Raw genomic sequence first — 18,965 nt, forward strand, 5'->3', positions numbered from 1 at the left:
ATATATCTCTACTGAATGGTGTTTTTTTTTTATAGAGTCCTCAAGTAGAAGTTTGAAAGTTGTAGTACTCCACATTCTTAATGTGATTGCTTCTGCTCCAGTGGATCATTCAGAACTAATGAGTGAAACCTACAGTAATGTGGAGTGTTTGTTAACTGCTCTGAAATATGAACATCACAATGGAAGATATGTGGAGACTTCGCAAAAGGTATATTTTTGAGCTTAATGCACATTATACTTAATAACGTTAAATTTGTAAGTATGATATATGATGCCCAGGTACACATTAATACTATTTGTTACAGCTGGTGACCATAACTCTGAGTCTACTCTGTGGCTACACCAAATATCCATACTTTCTATGCCAGTCAGAGAGTCAGGCAGGTAAGAAGCACTATATACAACACATCTGGAAAACATGACCTTCCCCAACATCAGATCGCACAACGTTAAGTCACAAGCTCTTGTCGATACTCAGAAAATTCTAGTACCAGTGCTAGACATTAAACTTGGTTTGATGATATCCTTTATAAAGATAGTGGACAAAGAAAGTAGAGCTTTACTTTCTTAAAGCAGAAGATAATTTCCACATGTCAGTGAGGCTGAACCTAATGCAGGAATTTTTGATGGCCCTCAGGTTAGGGAGCCTGTAAAAAATACAAAGTTCAGTCAAACTATGGAAGATACAGAGAGGAGTGCCTAGTTGGCATTGATTCAATAATAAAAAACTTTCTTGGCAACTATAGGACACTGGGTATGAAAATGCTGTCAAGGGGCTCCTGGTTCTTGGTGTTTGTACACTCCTGGAAATGGAAAAAAGAACACATTGACACCGGTGTGTCAGACCCACCATACTTGCTCCGGACACTGCGAGAGGGCTGTACAAGCAATGATCACACGCACGGCACAGCAGACACACCAGGAACCGCGGTGTTGACCGTCGAATGGCGCTAGCTGCGCAGCATTTGTCCACCGCCGCCGTCAGTGTCAGCCAGTTTGCCATGGCATACGGAGCTCCATCGCAGTCTTTAACACTCGTAGCATGCCGTGACAGCGTGGACGTGAACCGTATGTGCAGTTGACGGACTTTGAGCGAGGGCGTATAGTGGGCATGCGGGAGGCCGGGTGGACGTACCGCCAAATTGCTCAACACGTGGGGCGTGAGGTCTCCACAGTACATCGATGTTGTCGCCAGTGGTCGGCGGAAGGTGCACGTGCCCGTCGACCTGGGACCGGACCGCAGCAACGCACTGATGCACGCCAAGACCGTAGGATCCTACGCAGTGCCGTAGGGGACCGCACCGCCACTTCCCAGCAAATTAGGGACACTGTTGCTCCTGGGGTATCGGCGAGGACCATTCGCAACCGTCTCCATGAAGCTGGGCTACGGTCCCGCACACCGTTAGGCCGTCTTCCGCTCACGCCCCAACATCATGCAGCCCGCCTCCAGTGGTGTCGCGACAGGCGTGAATGGAGGGACGAATGGAGACGTGTCGTCTTCAGCGATGAGAGTCGCTTCTGCCTTGGTGCCAATGATGGTCGTATGCGTGTTTGGCGCCGTGCAGGTGAGCGCCACAATCAGGACTGCATACGACCGAGGCACACAGGGCCAACACCCGGCATCATGGTGTGGGGAGCGATCTCCTACACTGGCCGTACACCACTGGTGATCGTCGAGGGGACACTGAATAGTGCACGGTACATCCAAACCGTCATCGAACCCATCGTTCTACCATTCCTAGACCGGCAAAGGAACTTGCTGCTCCAACAGGGCAATGCACGTCCGCATGTATCCCGTGCCACCCAACGTGCTCTAGAAGGTGTAAGTCAACTACCCTGGCCAGCAAGATCTCCGGATCTGTCCCCCATTGAGCGTGTTTGGGACTGGATGAAGTGTCGTCTCACGCGGTCTGCACGTCCAGCACGAACGCTGGTCCAACTGAGGCGCCAGGTGGAAATGGCATGGCAAGCCGTTCCACAGGACTACATCCAGCATCTCTACGATCGTCTCCATGGGAGAATAGCAGCCTGCATTGCTGCGAAAGGTGGATATACACTGTACTAGTGCCGACATTGTGCATGCTCTGTTGCCTGTGTCTATGTGCCTGTGGTTCTGTCAGTGTGATCATGTGATGTATCTGACCCCAGGAATGTGTCAATAAAGTTTCCCCTTCCTGGGACAATGAATTCACGGTGTTCTTATTTCAATTTCCAGGAGTGTATGTCAATAAAGATGCACTTTCTCAGTTCACATTTAGATTACTTCCCTGAAAACTGTGGAGACTATAGTGAGGAGCATGGTGAGCATTTTCATAGAGATGATAGTGTGGTGGTGGAGAGGTATCAGCATCACTAGGATGTGAAGATGTCTGCAAACTATTGTTGGTGCCTCAAGAGAGATATTCCACATGCAAAACATATATGAACGTCCTTGAAAAGAGCCTTTCTTCCATAAAATGATGTTAATGTATGATCTTATAGACATAATTTAGACTTCATTCAAATACAAGACTGTTTTCAAATAATAATCAGGTTATACAGGGTGTTTCAGAAGTGATGGCCAATAATTCACACATGGCAAATACAGGCCAAAAGTATCTAAAAAGCTCCAATAAACACGGGTCCAGAAATCAACCATTGTCAAGATACAACATATTTTCTGTTGCAGTTCATCAGTGTCTAGGAACACATGGTATTTCTAAACATTAAAGTAGGTGTGCAAAATGTTGTCCATGCACCTGAATGCAACATTGAATTTGTCTCTGAAATGAGTTGTGAATCCCCTCAAGCAGTCCTGGGGAATTCTGTAAATGCTATAGAGGTGCTTCAATCCACAACCATAATTCCTGAAGAGAACCAACATCATTAGTATAGACAAGGCTAATGACATGACACCACACACAGAAATCCATTGGATTTAAATCTGGAGGCCTTGGAGGCCATGGCACAGGCCCTCCTCTATCTATCCACTGTCGACCATATGTCCCAGTTAGAAGCCACTGCACTCATAACTGAAAATGTGCTGGAGCACCATCATGCATGTACCACATGTTCAGGCAATGGTTCAGTGGGACATCATAATATACATTTGGAAGTGCAGAAACTGCTTGTACTGCTGTCCAGTTAGTCTGTGTGGCAGTAACTGTGGTCCAATTATGTGGCCTCCAAGCTGTCCTGCCCAGACATTCAACAAATAATGCTGCTGATGCCTTGATATGTGTGTTGCATCAGGATTGACATTGGCCCAAATGTGATAGGAAAGTAGCTGCACATGTGTAAAGAAACAGATAGTCGGTCCCAAACCTTGAGATACCAACATAAATGCGACAGTATCCAGAGGCATTTACAGTTGGTTCCCAACTCAATTAATGCAATACCTTGGCAGTGGTTGATTTGTGGACCAATGTTTGTTGGAGCTTTTTAGCTACTTTTGGCCTGTACGTTCTATCCTATCCCCCCCTCTCTCTCTCTCTCTCTCTCTCTCTCTCTCTCTCTCTTATATTAAGAATCAGTATAAAAAACCTTGACCACAAAAATGATGGAGATCAATGATATATGAGGTATAATCTAGAAGAGTTAAGATAACAGGTCACAAGCAAGAGAATAAAGATGAAAATAATTTAAAAAGAGAAAGACTGCAATATGTTCTCTGCACACTTCATAGCCATTTGAGGTAAAAACAAAAGGCCCCAGTAAAAAGACAATTGAATAAATATGCAAAGCAACATCGAATGTAAACAATAACATGTCAAAAAGAGAAAAAAATAATAGATGGACCAAGGAAGTGAAATGACTGTAATGGAAAGTAGTAACCATTTATTGCGACGTGATTTGGAGGACATGGTGTGTTTGTAGGATTAAGAAAGGGAAATTAGAGCTTAACATCTCATTGGCAATGAGTTTGTTAAAGACAGAGCATGAGCTTGGATTATGAAAGGATGGGGAACAAATCAGCTGTGCCCTATTTAAAGGAACCATCCTGGCATTTGCATGGAACAATTTAGGGAAATTGTGGAAAACCTAAGTGCGGATGGCTGGACATAGATTTGATTCCCAATACTCCTGAATGTGAGTCCAGTGTGCTGAACACTGCACCACCTCACTAGGAGTGTGATTTTAGCAATTAGTAATGTGATAATTTCTTTTCAGAATGTTTAGTCTTATGAATAAATTTCCTATGTCAGAAATATAATGTAACTGAATAGATGAAAAAATCTGCTCATACATATAAAGGTATTTAAAATTTACTATCTTTCTGCACTGGTGTAAGCTGTCACCAGTGCTTCGGTCAGCAATGATGAAGCAAAGATCAATTACTAAGTGCTGGACCAAACACGCTTATCATGAGAGAGGCCAGAGACACACTCACAAGCAACATGCCACTAATGCCCTCTCAACAGCATGTATTTAGGCTGCCACCACTGACCAGAAGGAGTCACTCAATCGTCCAGTTTGGCATCAGTCAGTTTACTCACAGAGTGGGTTTAGTTCATCACAGGATACGACAGTACAAAGTGACCATATTACTGTCTGTAGTGGGACTAGTTTACCTACACCAGAATTGTACTGTACTAGCAGTGAGAAACTAATTTTTGTAATAGCAAGATTACTGATGTTGACATTACATCAATCTGCAGGAAGACTGTTACTGTTGCACCACAAAACATGGACTCTATTCGAGTTAAGTACATTTTCTAGTTCATGTAAATAAAGAACTGTATTAACACACAGGCGCATTTGTATTGTAGAAAGAGGATACCGGAAGCCCATAACAGCACCCTCTCCCTTGCTTCCTTGTGGTACAACACTCTACATTGGTGAATGAGGATAATTCAGAGACGATTGAAGACAATCAACTTGGCCAAAGATTTTGCTTGCTTCTCTTGTGTTTTAGCTTAGAGGGGTGATTGTTTTTAAGTGTTTCTATTTGCTAATATGTTGTTGTGTTCTCGCATGTATCCCAGGAGGGGAGCCACAGAACTAATCAAATTTGTCTTTTCAGAGGCTTTGCTTGCTTTTGAGTATAAGTTATTTGTGTAAACCATTAATTAAGGTTGTGCTTCCTTCTCACCCTAGTGCTGTGCTATGTTGTTCTAAAACACTACTTGTCTCATTATGAATTTCTGGCCATTGTGTGAACTTTCCATTAGACACTGGTAACTCAGTCACTTTGCTTAATGTGTCATGTATGAACAGTCAGCATCACCACGCATTTCTAAATCTAGCAAGCAGCTCATGGCTTACAATGGACAGGAAGTTCCAGTGCTTGGACAGTGTTGTTTGCCTGCGACTTACAAATCTGACACTAGGACAGTGAATTTTACTGTGTTGAAATCAAGAGACAGTGAGAACATATTCGGTTTAGATGCCTCTGATTTGTCTGGACTTAGCATCCAAGACAATGTACCTTCATTGTCTGCTTTTGCACCAAACAACAGTGCAGGTAGCTTGCTTAAAGAATTTTCTGAACTATTTTTAGAAGGTATGTGAAAGCTTATAACTTTGTAGTGCATGTTACATTGAAAGACAATGTGCAGCTTAAGTTTTTCTGGGCCCATTCCATTCCAATTGCTTTAAAAGACAAAGTAGCCAGGGAATTGAAAGATCTGTAAGATAATGGTGTAATTGCTCTCATTCAAGCTAGTCAATGGGCAAGTCATCTTGTTTTGTTGTTTATGCCTTCTGGTAAATTTTGAATTTGTGTTGATTTCAAGTCTACAGTCAATCCACAGACAGTAGCTGTCACTTATCCATTACCTCACCCTGAGGAACTCATGGACAGGCTTGGTGCAAGACATTACTTTTCTAAGACAAATTTACATGATGCCTGCTTGCAAATTCCATTGGATGAAGTGTTACAGAAAGTGTTTGTTGTAAACACACACTTAGGACTGTTCTACTATTTGCATTTGCTCTTCATCAGTGCTTCTGCACCCACTGTTTTTCAATGTTACTGTGTACAACTGACTGCAAAATTGCCATTTTGTTCAAACTACCTTGACAATATTGTCATCTCAGGCTGTAAACCGGAGGAACACATTGCCAATTTGTTTTGTACTCTCTTTCGAGTGTTGTCAGAAGAAGGACTCAAGTGTCATCTCGAAAAGTGTGACTTTTTTCAAACTGAACTACTGTACTTAGGTCATGTGATAAACAGTCAGGTTGTGCACCCCCACCAGTCTCATCTGCTTGCAACCAGTGACCTTCCTGTTCCTTGCAATGTATCTGAACTGCAGTCAATGCTAGGCAAGTTATACTACATTCGTTGCACTCCACACACTTCATGGATCACGTCTCCATTGGATCAACTGCATTGGAAAAATGTGGCTTTCTTGTAGACTAAGGAGTATCATGATGCATTTCAGAAACTCAAAAATGCCTTGCTCAGTGACAGATATTTAGTAATTTTGATCCTGCCAAACCAGTAGTTTTGCAGTTGACACTTCTTTCTGTGGAATTGATGCTGTGCTTTCACACGGAATTGGTGCACAAGACAGACCCATTGCTTTTGCCTCAAAGTTGCTCACTCAAACTCAGTGAAATTATTCTCAAATAGAAAAACAGGCTCTCACTACTGCATATGGTGTGACCAAATTCCATTGCTATATTTATGGTTGCAAGTTCTTTTTAGTGACAGATCACAAGCCTTTGCAGTCCTTGTTTCATCGGTGAAAGCTGGTTCATACATGCACTGCTCAAAAACTGCAACATTGGGCTTTGTTGCTTTTGCAGTATCAGTATGAAATTGTGTACAGACGTACAGCAAAGCATGGGAATGCAGACACCCTATCTCGCCTTCCAATTGGCCCAGACTCTGGTTTTGATGCATCTGCTGCATCCTGTTGCAAATCAATTTGCAGGACTCTGAGTTGTTGGAATCTTTTCCCTTTCACTACAGACCCAGATCTCAAGATTTTGGTGCATTACATTCACACATCTTAATATTGTTCATTGAACAGTATCCAGAACTCAGTTGTGCACCAATATTTTGCACATCAGCATAACCTTTCAGTTCAACAGAGTGTGATTTTAGTTCAAAATGACAGTGGACAATCATGTGTGCTTATTCCCAAAGTGTTAAAAAATGATGTGTTACAACTACTTCACCAAGGACATAGGGGAGTTGTTCACACTAAACAGTTAGTGTGCAGGCACTGTACTTGGCAGGGCATGGATGCCCACATTGAACAGACAATGTCACATTGTTGTGCTTGAGCAGAAAACCAATCTGCTCCCCCACAGACATTCTCAGCTTGGCCTAAGACTCAATCTCCATGGCAATGAGTGCACATGGACTTTGCAGGACCATTTTGGAACACTTGTTGCCCCATAGTGGTAGACTCTCTTAGCAAGTTCCCATTTGTGGTGCTTATGGCTTCTACCACATCATGTAGCACCATTCAAGCATTGTCCTCCATATTTCAGATAAAAGGTTTGCCAGAAGTACTTGGGTCGGACAACAGACCACAGTTCACTTCATGTGGTTTTGAACAGTTTTGAGAATGGAAGATTAAGACTGAATTTCTGCTTTGATATACCTTATGTAAAAATGCTTGCTCAATTGCAATATAACATGAATAACCATCATATAAAAGAAAATGATTGGCATGATAGCTGAAATATATATGTTCGTACTGATGTAAGTTGTTTGTTTCCTTTTAATATTGTGCATCAGCGGAACAATGCACTATGAGGAATTATAATGGTAATGGACTCTGAGTAATGTGAGCAGTGCCCTATGAAAGTTTGTGAACAATTGTGACTGAAATATTGCAGTGACCCCAGAAGTGTAGTGTGTGTAAAATAATTGAAAGGTGGCTGGTTACTTCTCATGGCAGCTAGGTACTGGATTAAATTTCTTTAAATTTTCTTTAAAAGACTTTTCAAGACAGAAGAAAAAATATTTTAAATGTGCAAAATTTCTTGTATAACTATGAAATTTGTATTTTGGAAACTCTTTATTTATGTGTTGTAGACTGATGAACAGCTTGATCCATATTTTGTGTTAAAATGTACTGTGTGTAATGATTATTGACTGGAAATCTAAATTGCTATGTTACCCAGCATTTAATTTTTTTTTTATTTACGACATTTATGTGTTGTGTAAAGAATGTGTGTTAAATAATTCTCATAATTACAATGACGAAACAGCAGGATTCCTAAAAATTGGTAAGAATTACACCCTGTTTTCAATTGTTGTTGGTAACAGTTATCTGCACAATCTGATAGGGAGTTATGAGAGACAGAAAGGTGGGGATGACTCCACTTGCTACTTTTTCTACTTCTTCATTACATTTTTTTCCATTACATGCTTAATACATATAATAAGATAAGTGAAATCACCAATTTCTTATTCAAGCTGATAAAAACAAACCTGTATTGTTCACTAAGTATTTTTGTGATTTCTGGCAGCAAGAGAATAGTAAGTTAACTTGGGAGCAATTTCTTCAAAAAATCATTCAAGATTTTTTTATCCTTACAGAACATGTGGAGTTTGGGCTTTCAGGGAGGAAATAGCAAGTTGTTTATAAAATGACACTCATTCAAAAGCTCCAAAGCTCCACATATCAGCAGACATCTTGCTTTTTGAACAGCTTCATATTTATAAAGTGAATCATAACCAAAATTATTGTCTTCCAATGTGTTCCAGTCTTAGTTTGTGGTTATTTCCAATACAGTTTTGTAATCCTGATTTTTCTAATTCTGAAATTATCCACTTCTACTTATTTTACCATTTCTTTGATCTATAAAATTTATTATTTTAGCCAATTTTGGCAGGATTGTTATGTCCGTGAAGGAGTATGCATAATATTAATGACATAGTTCCTGTGATTTTGTCACTTTTACTGTTATCCAAACCACAGTTAAATAGGTTTACTCCTTTGTTCATTGTAATTTCATGTTCACCAATTTTGTTCTCTTTTCCATTGTAAATAAAAACATAATATCAAATTTTAATTATATGATATAATCTTCTACAAGTGGTTGTGCAGGACAATGATTCACTCAAGCTATGGTAGTCATTCACAATGTTCACATCATGTAGTCAGTTATGTATTAAAGTGTACACAGGTGTTGCATCCTGTGCCACAGGTAACTGGCACAATGCACGAACTAAGTCCAATGTAGAAAAGATGTGCTTACTGTGAACATTAAATGTAAAATCTTCAATATGCGGTACTGGATACTGAGCTGGAATGGTTCTGAAATTGAGCTGTCTATAGTTACCACATGGATACCATCTATTTTTCTTCTTTGGAACTGCATGTAGTGGAGATGCCCGACTACTGCTCTACGGGTGGGAGATTTCTTTTGTGAGCACAGACAAGAATTCCTGCTTAATTATCTTCAATTTATGGGATGTCAGTTTGTTTGGTTGTGGTCCAGGTGCAGCCAAAATATAGTGCACCAGTCCAGTGTAGCACAGGTGCTAGTGTTGGAGCCTGCGATCTCTGGGAACTGCCTGAGGAGCTCTATGAACAGAGAATCACTGATGGTCATCCGTACTCTGTATCTGCTACAAGACACACTTGCCCTTGTCTTAGTAGGTTGGTAGTAGTGTCAAGATGGCATCATTGATGGAGGTCTGGCACGAGTCCATAAAATGAGAAAAGGACCGCTCCGAGTATGGGGTGTTCATGTCTGCTAAGACAGACTGCCATTTAATTTTGCATTGTAAGCCCAAGTTTAGCACTAATGTGACACAACCATATCTTGTGATTGTAGAATCATTGACAATGAAATGGTGGTGGTCTCACAGCTGGAATGCAGATGGGCAGATGGATAGACTATAACATCAGCACCCGTGTCTACCAAAAACTTTAACTTTGTTCCTTGTTCCATTACAAATAGTTGATAGCTGCCATCTGGAGAGCCAGTGACCATCACCACTTACTTCCCACTGAGTTTTCCTGCTCACAATGTGGGCTGTACTTCCACACCTCAGAACCACACCATCGGTGGTACCAGCAGACTCTTGCTGATGATGGAGCTGCTGCGCTTTCTCTGTGAGTGGTGGTGGTGAGATTAGCAACTGGTAGTCTGGCTCTATAATACAGCAACTTGCATCTTGCACGGTGAGCTCTGCAACATTTGCTTGTAGTACCCTGAGTGTGTTGTCTGCCTGAGGCTGAGGGAAAATTGTTGCAATGCACATGGACAGGCACATTTATGCTATGTGACCTGTGGTTGCTCAAGGGCATCTAGATTGCCAGCTCACACTATCAATATCTTCAGCATGTCAGGTGGCAGGCATGATAACCAAATATTCCACAGAATGTCATCACTGACTGCACTACTCACTAATGTACTTAGTTGATGTGGTAACTGCAGTGGGATGCAATCACCTAGCTCTTAATGCAGAGTAGCTTCTCCAGTCTCTTCACCTTGGCCCGTAAGAACCGGATAATCAGTGCATTCTTGATGGTTATTTAATAAGTGGTGACACCAGAATTTCTTGCACATCTGTGGCTGTATCTTCATTGAGCACATCAACTAGACCACTGTACTTAATGTCATCTGCAGTTACCTGCGCAAGCACAAACTGACTTTGTAGTTGCACAAACCACAGTATGGGATTTTGTTGCCAAAACGGTGGCAGTGTTACTGACACATGATTAATTACTGTGCCATTAGATACATCTACAGCTGGTAGCAGAGCTGGCCTCATGGAGCTATGATGAACTGCAATACAGGAGATATGTGATGGAGTCTCTGTGGATGATCATACTTAGCATGATATAAAGTACTAGTGATTTTCGAATTTCCTGTCAGTGACCATCAGAGATCACTTCAGGTTCACCAACTGTTGCATGCTAGATGAATTAACTTCATTGCAACATAAAAACTAAACTGTAACTCATATGACTCCATTAAAAAGCACATAAAACAACAGAATAAAACATATATAAAAACAAAGAGAAAACATTAAGTCAGTGGCTGTGCCAAAAATAACCATTGAAAATACTAATCACTTGTGCATCAAATTACACTGCACATAACACTGCACTTGATAGTCCAAGTTCTGCTATCAAATTGTAACTATATCTCTATTATTAGGAGTAGTTAAAAAAGTGAACATTTCTGTTTCATTTATTTTTATAATAATACGCAGTCAATCAAGAACATAAACTGAATAGATTTTATGTGCAATGATTAAATAACCAAACCTAATTCCACCATATGTGTCAGTCACTGCTGAATAGTGGAAGTGTATTGAAAATATGTTGTCACAGTCAAATACTTTGTACTCTAATGGAAGAGCTGAGACGTGATGAATATACCATCTAAAATATTTATACAAACTGATGATCATGCTGTTATAACTATCAATTAATGTAAAAAGGTGTCAAGCTGACTAATTCATTGTTGTGTCCATAATTTCATGTTTGTCATTAAACCAGATTACAGCAAGAAGTCAGACACCAGAAAGCAGAAGTATTAACACTGAGGCAAACCCAGATTAGTAATGTTCCAGAATCTGTTTAACCATTGAAAATACTAATCACTTATGCATCAAATTAAACTGCACATAACACTGCAGTTCACAGTCCTAGTTCTGCTATCAGCTACCTGTTTTGGTATACACTGTTATCACTGTATCTGTACACATTGAAACAAAGCAAGCAATGACTCAAAATGCATAAAATCCAATGAATTAAATGTAGGTGGTATAATTTAATACTCAGAAAAGATTCAATTTTAATCATATTTCAATGTATATTGTTGAAGTAATGATAATTTAATAACTACGCTTTGATTTATTTTCACTTTTTTATATGTGCTTTACTATGTATTTTTTCCTTTTAGTCTGTATGCTGTCTTCATTGTTGGATTGTAGTAGCCATTGTAATTGTGGTAAGTAACAAACTGATATTACTTATCTAAATACCTAGTTATTTATAATATTAACAACAGGTTATGGGCCCAGGTGCCAGGTTTTACAGGAAACAAATAAGGGGGGGGGGGGGGGGGGGAACTAATTAATTAATTAATGAAATATGTAACTCAAAGTCATGGCTCAGGAGATGGGGAAGTACAGGATACCATTGTTTGATGACACAAACCTTATCCACTGAAAATTTAGGACTGAATAATTTTTGAATTGTAATTAGTGAGTTTTGTGGAAAAGTCCTACATGGAGATGGTAGAGTCCACTCAGGATGACACAACTGAACAATGTGCACAGAAAAATCTCTTCTGAGAGAATTTAGCAAAAATGAAAACGAGTGTAATCACAAATAATCCAAAGAACTTCATACAGGTTCTTGGAGTATGCCAAGGACAAGGAAACTGGCTATGGTTTTGTGGAATTCATTAACTCAAAATTTTGAGCTGATAGATATGGCTAATCAAATTTTAGTAAGAAAAACTCTGTTGACAATGGAGTTTAATGTAAGTGATGACACACTTGAAAATAATTTTTTGAACTTTGATAAGTAAATACATGACCTGAAGGCATCAAGTGCTAATATTGAAAAAATTGATATAGTGTGTAGTTTGTTACTAAGAATGCCTCTGGAATACGAAGTTGCCATTACTGCTCTGGAAGCCTTGTCAAGTGAGCAATTGAAGCTGAGTTTTGTAAGGGGTAGACTATTAGATGTAGATGCAAAACACACAATAACTATAAAGGTAACAGAAGATCATTAAATGAATTTTCTTCATTGACAGCCTTTGTCTGACAGCAATGTCAAAGGAAGGAAGTATCAGGTGACAACAAAATCTCAAGATATGTATGATGCAACCAAAGCTCTAAATATATTTGTTACCAATGTGGAAAACCAGGTCATATTAGTGCACAATGCAAAGCCAAATTGTTGCAAAAGCATAAAAGTAGCAATTCTGCAAATGTAGCATAAGATGTGCAAGCTGTTAAGTGGTGTCTAGTTTTAGGGGCAATGTAACATTAGTCTCTCCCTTTGATGAATGTGAAGGAACAGGTGGATGCAATATGATTAAAGAATCCAGAATCAAATTTTCACTCTGCAGTGGAGTGTGTGGTGATATGAAACTTCCTGGCACATTAAAACTGTGTGCCAGACTGAGACTCAAATTCGGGTCCTTTGCCTTTTGCGGGGAAGTGCTCTATCAACTGAGCTACCCAAACATGACTCCCAACCCATCCTCACAACTTCACTTCTGCCAGTTCAGTGTTTCATTCTGGAAACATCCTCCAGGTCAAGGCTGGGGCAAAGCCATGTCTCCACAATATCCTTTCTGCCAGGAGTGCTAGTTTTGCAAGTTTTGCAGGAAAGCTCTGTGAAGCTTGAAAGGTAGGAGATGAGGTACTGGTGAAGCTGTGAGGGAAGCTTGTGAGTCATGCTTAGGTAGCTTAGTTGGTAGAGCATTTGCCCTTGAAAGGGAGAGCTCCGAGTTTGAGTCTTGGTTGGGCATATAGTTTTAATTTGCCAGGAAGTTTCAAGATTAAAGTTTCTCAAAACACATACATTTTTGTTTGCCTGAAAGGCTGGGAATGTTGATGTTGAAAGCATTGTTTGTGGAAAAAGAATTTCAAATAAAAATAAAAGATGTTCTTGAAGTGTTAGGTTTACTAAATAATTTGTTGTCAGTGTGTAAACTTACAATGGCTGGATACTCATTGTTTTTGAAAATTAAGTGTGTTCAATTCAAAAGAGTGCTAAATCTGTAGCTGTAGCTCACAGAAAAGATTCATGCATGTATGCTGTTTTGTTCAAAGATACTAAGAGTTCTATTTAAAGTGCTTGTGTTTTGGACAGTGATGTAGACTTGCAGCATAAACACTTAGGACATTTGAACCTCAAAAATATGAAGAAACATTGTTATCTAGCAGAGGCTCTGGACAAAGTAATGCTTTCTGAACCCTTGCATAGAGGGTAGACAAACATGATTATTACATACTCAGCCTTGTATTTGAGCCAAATGATACCTTGAATGGATACATATTGGTGTGCTAGGTCCTATGACACTTTTTTCTTCTGATGCAAAGAAATAAATAGTGACTTTCACTGATGGTCATATTAACTTTACAGCAGCTTATACTCTTCAATCAAGTTGTGAAGAGTTTCATTATTTTAAAATATACTATTGTATGGCTACCGCTCTTTTTAACATGAAAATTGGCAGTTTTAGATGGGACAATGGTGGTGAATATGTTTCAGATGAAATCCTTTGAAGAAAAGGGATCACAGTTTGAGTTTACACTTACGTACACACCTCAGCAAAATAGAGTGTCACAACAACTGAATCGTACTATCATTGAAAAGGCTTGTTGTATGATGCTTGGGTGCAAATCTAGAGACAAGCATTGGCAGCTGTTTTCATCATTAATCATAGACCTACTTCAGATAGAGAAGGAAAGAAGCCAAATTTGAAATTACTACATGTCTTTGGGTGTGTTGCATACTTGTACATTTCAAAGAAAGCAGTGTGACATTAGCAGAAAAGTTGTTGGGCAGGGCCCATATGTGCTTCAGATGGTTTATCATTACTTTTGCAGGCTTGCTAATCAGTAATATCTTGAAACTGTGTACTCCTTGTTTAAGCACTTTGTGTGGACCTATGTATGGCAGCAGTAAAGCCAACCAGATCATGTCATTGTGGAACACAATGAAATCCCAGTCATCCAGCACTTTGTGTGCAGAGATTATTGGCACACTGTGAGGCTATGGAGGAGGAACACAGAGGTATGGTGTGTGATGTGTGCAACAATGGTCTGTGGTCATGACTGATGGTTGATGAAGCACAAAATCAGCAGGTACGGAGCGCGTTTCATCATACAGGATCTCTAATAGAGAAATTATGTTGCACAGGGCTTCAGTGCACACACCTAACAGCAACCAAGGCAGTTCTTCAGACTATTTAGTCCATGGCAAATGAGTGCCATTTTCAATGTACACTGCCCCTGTCTGATGCTCTGTGGTTGGAAGGCAGATGTCCAATATTGATGCGTGCGACAAAAAATGGATAGTTCACTGAAAAGTTAATTTGAATTGTGAACCTTGATGAGTGGTGATAGAAGCTGGGCTACCAAACCAAGAAATCCACATAACAATGAAAGCTCCGGCTGTTTAATCTGCCGTGATGCCTCTACCCACTGCGTTATGCACTTGATGACTGAAAGAATATATTGATAGGCATCAGTCTCAGGGAGAGGTCCTACCAGAATGAGAGGCACATGGTGGAAGCAGCCATTTGGAATCTTGAATTGGCAAAGATATGGTTGTAAGTAACACTCCATTTCACTCTGTTGATGTGGCATACAAGTGTATGTCCACTCTGTGCAATCTTCATTAATGTTCCACCACATGAAGTGGTCTGTGATGAAGCATGTTGTTGGGCAGAAATTGGCATGTAGTAAGTTAAGGAAAGATGATCTTGCAAACTGCCTGAGGAACAGGGGGAAGTGTTCAGTTCTGTAACACTTCACATGAGATCTATATATTTGTGCCCAGTATTGGATGATGTTCAAGGTTGTAGTTAATAGTGGGATTGTGCAATTGCTGGTTCTGCAGTTGTGCCTCCATGAAGTTATCATAATCAATTTGTGTGGAGATGGCACTGATCTGTGAAAGATAGTCTGCAACAACATTGTCCATGCCCTTCAGATGATTGATGTCAGTCATGAACTGTGCTATACAGTCCAGGTGATAGAACTGGCTGGGCCACATGTCTTTTGATGAATTTCAGAATGAGTCTCCTTGCAGTCAGTGGTTAAGTAAATGAATAGCAGTCCAAATGCACTGCATCATCTTTAAACTGGTGAACTGCTTCATAAACTGCTAGAAGATCATGGTCATACACAGACCACTTATGCTGTTAAGGTGTCAGTTTGTGCTAGAAAAATTGAAGTGGTTGCTGTACACCTGGCCCTTCCTGCTGTAGAACCACCCCAGTAGTGAAGTAGCTGACATCAGATGTAATAGTGAGTTTCATATGAGGGAGAGTGTGTGACAAAGTCATGGCATATCAAGGCAGTCTTTAAGCTGGTCAAAGATGAACAGCATGCAGGAACCATATACCAGCTTATATTTACCTGTGGTATTCTTGCCCATGAGAACCTCAGTGAGTGCAGTGTCAGTGTTGGCTGCTTGTGAAAGCTGGTGGTGATAGACATTAATCATTGCTATGAATCAATGTAATTCTTTGATTTCCTGTGGTGGCAGCTGCTGACAGATGAATTCCATTCACTGTGGCATGGGGTGAGTGCTGGCAGCATTGGTAATAAGTCTGAGAAATATGATCCTAGTTTGTCTAAGTTGACATTTTTCTTCATTAATCACAACACCATTATCAACAAGAGCACCATAAACCTGTTTAAAATGCAATTCATGCATGTTCTCATCTGGGAAAAATGAGATGGCGCAGCAGAAAGAGAGCTTCAACAAAATATTGAATGAGTGAAGCCCATGAGCTGTCCAAAGGTCTAACAACTATAGCTTCTAACTAGTTCATTGACCACTGCCTAGTATCATGGATCTCATCCAGTGGTAACCTGCTTGGTCAGTGGCAGACCGGAGGGCCTGATGTGGTGGTAAACTTGTGTAGTGTTCCATTTCTGATAGCTCATTGCAGAACCAGCACTCACAGAAAGACAGGAGGTGCAGAAAAGCACAGTGTTTCAGTGGGAAGCACATGAGCAAGAGATGAGATACTGATCTTGTTGATGAGTGAAGGTTACGTTTACAGAAGAAACTTCCTCAAAGACTGCTGCTGCCTTGTTGAGACCAGGTTGAGATGGGGTGACAAAGTTGTTATGGGTGAGTGGAGATGACTGATGTGTCTGATGAATTTGTAGACAGTGCCATGTGGTGATGAGTTCCTCTGATGAGTTGGGGGCTGCTTGCTATATGGCATCATTTTTCTGCTGTAGGCATAGGGAATCTAATCATGTTGAAATGGAGTAGGTGGACTTGTTGAACTTAGATGAATGACCTGATGCAGTCTTGTAAATAACAATGATGATCATATGTCAAAATGCAACAGTGTGTGTTGCCCAAAGCAGATGCTGTGAGAGTATACTTTGTTGTTGGTTGGGTGTGGCCAGTGATGATGGCAACAGAGTGGTCACTGTATTGGTGAGTCAGTGTTCCACTAGCCAGATCCCATAGCAGTCAGAAATAGAAAAGGAAATAAGCTTCGAGTGCAAGTTCACTGATTTCCACAATGAGAAAATTCCATATGATCACATCTTTGCATTCCAGTTGCAGGGTTGTTTTTTTTTTTTTTTTTTTTTTTTTTTTTTTTTTTGGGGGGGGGGGGGGGAGAAGTGCTTGGAGACTTAGACATTGATGACAGAGTTGTTTGCTTCACAGAGCAGTGTAGTGCAAGTGCTGTGTGACATAAGAGGTAGGGTCAGCATGTGTACTCACTTCAGTGTCCAAATCAATGACTTAATCTTTTTCATATGAGTGGTCGAGGATGTAAAGTCTGCTGCTGTTCTGTGGTGATGGCCATGCATAACAATTCATTGCTGTGATGTAAGATGAGGTGACTTGACTAGGCTTTGTGGCACAGTATGCTCATAACAGACCCTGCAACTCTTTTAGATGGGCCATGTAAGGCAAGCAACAGTTATATCTAGTGTTGCCAAACTGTGTGTGAAACCAGGAAAGTTAGCCCCACATAGGTGTTGCTCATGAGGATCATAGGTGCCAGGTGTGTTGGAGGTTGTTGTGTTTGCATGAATGTCACTGTCCCAGACTGGGGTCATGATGTCACCATGAGTGGGGATCAATCAGGGTCAGCTGGGATTGACTGCTGTGAGGGGGTGGGCACATAGAGGCTGGTGCTCTGGTCCATGTGCTGTGGTTTTATTGTCAAAGGTACTGATTCACTGTCAGTGTTGTAGTATCGTGAAGATTATGTCTGCTAATTTGAGCCTGTTATCCATTGATTCATACTCATGAGAAATTTTGACAGAAATTTGATCATCAATCAGGTCCAAAGCATTTGAACTGGTATCAGTGGCTAATCAACTAGTGTGCATAATCTATGCCAGAGCTGTAAAAGAGTCCTGTTCCCCAGTTGTTCATTTTAAGTCACTTGCCATAGCTGTTCTTCTGGCATCTGTGAGAGGCACTGAAGAATAGCTAATTTTGCTGCAATGTGCATGTTATCTGTGGGGGTATGTGGATAATGTCACTTATCACATCAGCATATTCTCCTAAGTGACTTGAGTGGGCTAACAGTTTTAGCACCATCACTAGTTACATCATATGTAGTGAGGATGCTTTTGACTATTGTGAACCAGACAGTTGGTTGATATGGGAGTAATAGTGGCAGTTTAGGATGTGCGTTAAAGTGCATGTAGGTGACATTGATGGATGGTGATGACAGTTGCCAGGGTGACATCCATAGGGATATCACAGAAAAATGTTCCATAGCTGTTCAAAGCACAGTGGGGTGCCCAGTATGAATGTCCAAAGACTGTACAGTAGGCTGCAATTGCATCAAGTTGAATAATTTTGAACATGGTGCAGAAGACATATTGGCCAGAGCGAACAATCATGAATCTGACTAGTTGGATTGTTGTGGCTCAGTACGACCCAGATTTTCATGAAAAGTGGGAGTGGCAATGAAGTCACTCAGTAAATCATTTCTGGTACACTACTGTTTGACATTATTGTCCACTGCTGGAGCATTGCACTGATGAGTGTCACTTCCATGTTTGATGAATGTGGGTTCTTAAAGAGTTGACTGTGAAGTGCTGTTACTCCAACATTGAAATCATTGTCTTGTCTTGTGAAATGTAGGAGATAATGGTTGCACAATGGAAGCATTGTCAACATGTATTTTCTGAATCAGCCTGAAAATAAATCAGGAGGAGTTTGACAAAGGCACCAATATAAAGTCCTTCCCTGGGATAGGATCTGGGTGACAGATAACACTTTCCAAAACAAGATAGTTCTCTCTTTATTCAAGAAAAAAATTGCAATACAAGACCACATTGTTGCAAGAGCCGGTCATAGAATGAACTAAAGCAT

The 18,965-nt window shown here is 40.5% G+C and overlaps 1 protein-coding gene across 5 annotated transcripts in view; it reads right to left on the reverse strand.

Annotated features, from left to right (window-relative positions):
* Nucleotides 1–18,965, reverse strand: part of LOC124615657 (proton-coupled folate transporter-like) — a 257,418-nt gene that overhangs the window by 28,578 nt on the left and 209,875 nt on the right. The gene's annotated exons all lie outside the window — the stretch shown is intronic.

This window comes from Schistocerca americana, chromosome 5, assembly GCF_021461395.2.
Source record: "Schistocerca americana isolate TAMUIC-IGC-003095 chromosome 5, iqSchAmer2.1, whole genome shotgun sequence".
NCBI lineage: Eukaryota > Metazoa > Arthropoda > Insecta > Orthoptera > Acrididae > Schistocerca > Schistocerca americana.